Source organism: Macaca fascicularis, chromosome 12 (assembly GCF_037993035.2).
Source record: "Macaca fascicularis isolate 582-1 chromosome 12, T2T-MFA8v1.1".
Classification (NCBI taxonomy): Eukaryota; Metazoa; Chordata; class Mammalia; order Primates; family Cercopithecidae; genus Macaca; species Macaca fascicularis.
This window is the reverse complement of record NC_088386.1, coordinates 77238198-77242228: the sequence shown is the minus strand read 5'-3', so window position 1 is coordinate 77242228 and position 4031 is coordinate 77238198. Positions and strand designations below refer to the sequence as shown.

Here is a 4031-nt window from a genome sequence, read left to right as displayed (position 1 = left end):
AATATCTCTGAGATTTCCTTTAATTTGAAGGGTTTTTGTCTGTTTTTCTGTTGCTTTTTAAAATTACACACATATATTTAACAGTACAGTTTTACATAGAATGCTAAGAGCACTTTTCTTCATATTTTACAAAAAGGCTTGAAACATATGGACTTTCTATTAGTAATCATACAATAGCACATCCAAATCTAATTCCTCAATGGATGATGCATTATAATTTGTTTAGAATTCAAAGGATTAATGACAATAATCCGGGGAGGAAAAAGAGTAAGTTTATTTTACATAACTGACCAAAAAATAAATACAAGAAATAGTAAATAGAATTTAATATGGCCTCGTGTGCCCTGAAGGAGGTGGTGCTCGATGTGGAGGGATAATTGCTATGTCCAAGTAACCTATCTGGAACTTCTGTGAGTGCAGTGTCATGGAATCATCAGTCCCCTTTCTGCCAGACATGGTGCTGCCAACCTCCTTGACTCGATAGCCAGGTCTTTCAACATCTGTAAAAACGATTGCAAAATTGAAGTGAGTGCCCTTCTTTCTAGCTTCTGGGTAGACTTCTTTTACTAAGTTTGTCAGTTCTTTCAAGGTTGCATCCATCCAAGCGTAGATCTACAACTCTCTGGGCGGTACGTTTCCCTGGAGAAGTCGTCCGTTCGGTGGTGGTGGCCATTATTGGTGGTGAAGATGCTCAGCAGCCGCAGGCATGTTTTCTCACGGTCGATAGACTTCTCTGGCTCCTTCTTAATTTCCTCCTGGGTAATGCGCGACTCCACCGCCATCTTCCTCCAATGGCCTGCCTGGTTTTCTTTACTGTGGTTACTTCCTCTGGGATATTGTCATCCTTTTTGTCACAACCACTTTCCTCTTTTAAGTCTATGCATTTGCCTTCATGAAGTTCCTGTGGCTGCAAGCCTACAGTCTTTTGAATAGCAAGTGTCAACATTCCCAGTCAGCTATTTCTTCTAAAGCCCCATTAATGTTCAATTCAAATACTGTGAAGTCATGCCAGTTTCTAAAACACTAAAATCTGCCTTCACTGGCAAGGAAATATTTATCTTCAGTCTCCTTGTAATTACTGATTCCTTTCAATGCAGCACCTGACTTCAGAGTTTGGCCTACATGGTAGTCGTTAAGCTGATTGGGTTTTTGTTTTCATTACACTGTTCAATCCTAAGCAGAAGTAAATGCTCCATTTCTACCTTAAGCAGCTTTCTGTTCTGAGTGCAACTTAAACGATGTTGAGGCTACATTACCTTGTTTTTGAATGATCTGACTTCCTCAACATCATTTGTTCACTAGCTTCAGGCAGGCCTAGGTCTCATCCTGTCTTTACTTTGCTGTCTCCATTTTCAAATCTCCTCATCACATTCAATTTAACTTCCAGCATTATTGTTTTTATTTGTTGCACTTTAATTGCTGTTGCTCACTTTTCTCTAATACTCACTTCTTTAATGTCATATGGGCTTACTACTAGGAAAGAAGGAGGCAACCCAACTAAGGCTTTGCTCTCTATGCATGAACTGAACAACAGAGGGGCAGGGACCAATCACTAACAGAATTTGAAACAACTGGTGCGATTGGTCACTGATCGTGATACATGTCTGTTATTTACATAGAGATTCATGTACCAAAGAGCTAGCAGTGAAGCTTATACTTTAAGCAATTACTCACAATATACACTGTGTAACTGAAATTTAAACCATGTTATTGGGGTCTAGCGTCATTTAACTGAACAGTAGTAAATTTGTGCATATGAAAATTGTTCAAAGCATTGACTGCCTTACTAATGAATGCAGAGATTGTGTAACAAGAAAACAAGAAAGCCTAGGAGACAACCCTGAGAAAAACCAAAGATTTAAGGGATGAACAAAAGAGAAATCTGCACGGTAACTTATAAAGAGTGGTCAAAGAGGTAAAGAGGAAAACCAGAGCATATGGTGTCATACGAGGTAAGAGAAGACGTATTGCAATTGCATTTCTCACTCATATTTTTTAAAAAATAAACCCTAATTAACATTTCATAAAACTCACCATTTTGAAGTATACAATTCAGTGGTTTTTAGTATACTCACAGAGTTGAGCAGCCATTACCATTATCTAATTCCAGAATATTTTCATCATCCCCCCACCCCGCCCCAGAAAGAAACCCATTACCAACTAGCTATTTACTCTCTATTCTTCCTGCCTTCCAGTCCCTGGAAATCACTAATCTGCATTCTGTGTCTATGATTGTAACTACTCTAGGTACCTCATATAAGTAGAATAATACAGTATTTGTGCTTTCGTGATTGGCTTATTTCACTTAGAGTAGTGTCTCCGGTGATTGTTTTTGTTGTAATATTTATTACTTTTTATGGCTGAATAATATTCTATTGTATGAATATACCAAATTTGTTATCCATTTATCAGATGATAGATACTTGGCTTGTTTCTACTTTTGAGCTATTATAAATAATGTTGCTACGAACATTTGTGTACAAGTTTTTATGATAATATGTTTTCTAGTTTCTTAGGGATATTTCTTCCCTATTCTTAGGGATATACCTAGGAGTAAAATTGCTGGGTCATATGTTAACTCCCACATTTTGAGAAACCGTGTGAATGTTTCTACAGTGGCCATACCAGTTTACATTACCATGGGAAATTTGTGAAGATTCTTTTTCAAAAACTTTACAATATAAATATTTTTACTCATTTTATTCTTCTAGTTTCTCATTTTATTTAACTATGCACATTTCTTCCTTGCATCTTTCACTTCCTTATTTCACATTTTTAAAGTTATATCCTAACTATCTATACAATAAATTTTCTTCACACTGCAAATCATTTGTGGCTTTCCTATCCCACACTGTATAGAATTTATTCAAACTATGAACAGCACTAGGTCTCTCATATTTCAAGCCATTTATCCAGGCTGTTTATAACCGCCAAAAAAAATCAAAAGTTAGTTAGATGTGGATAAGAACAGTGACTTTATTTAGCTTCCTTTCTCTTCAATTACATTAATTTAATCTAATTTAATGGTTTTTGGAGGAAACCTCTGCAAAATATATTCGTCATAGATGGTGCAAAGTGAAGTAAATTGCTTCTTATTTTGGAAGAACCTCAGTTTGCCTCATTTCATTGGATCCCCAGTATCTTCACTGAGGTAGCAGGACCCTAAATTTTCCTTGGATTTACTCCTCACTCTGTGTCAATCATGCGCCTTTCTGATGCAATTAGGGTGTCTGCCACTTCTTATATTACAAGGAGTGAAAGAGTTGGTATACCTGAAATAGAATGTCTCAAAGCAAAACTACTTCTTGTGCTCTTTACTTACTATGATTTTTCAAAAAGTTTTTAGTTTGGCATTATGGCTCAAGCCTGTAATGCCAGCTACTCAGGGCAGGAGGATTGCTTAAGGCCAGGAGTTCAAGACAGCCTGGGCAACAGAGTGAGACCCTTTTCCTCTTATAAAAAAAAATTGCCAGAACAAATGCTGAATGTCATGTGTCAGGATTTTGTTGATTTACTCAACTAAAAGATATCATGTGGAATAGCACCTGCTTTAAAAATCACCACTTGATTGGGAGGCCGGGGTGTGCAGATCACTTGAGGTCAGCAGTTCAAAACCAGCCTGGCCAACATGGTGAAATCCCATCTCTACTAAAAATAAAAAAAATAAAAAAAAAATAGCTGGGCATGGTGTTGGGCGCCTGTAATTCCAGCTACTCTGAAGACTGAGGAAGGAGAATCTCATGAACCCAGGAGGTGGGGGTTGCAGTGGGCCAAGAATAAGTTTACAGTAATTCTACTGACATTCTCCAAGACTCTCATCTGCACAAGGCAAGGAAAGGGGTTCTATAATGGAGATGTGACAGGGGTCACACTACCTATGTTTGCTAGCATATGAATTCAGTTGCTGGAGAGATTCACAATGATACAGGCATAAACAAAATAAAATTTATTTCTCATTCAAATGAAAGTCCTTGTGTAAGCAGACTAGATCTAGTATGGTTATGCTATCAATGACCCAATTCCTTCTATCT

The 4031-nt window shown here is 37.4% G+C and overlaps 1 pseudogene; it reads right to left on the bottom strand.

The window, feature by feature from the left end:
• Positions 1-212: 212 nt before the first annotated feature.
• LOC102129452 (histone deacetylase complex subunit SAP18 pseudogene) lies at positions 213-910 on the bottom strand (annotated as a pseudogene).
• Between the last annotated feature and the right edge of the window lie 3121 nt (positions 911-4031).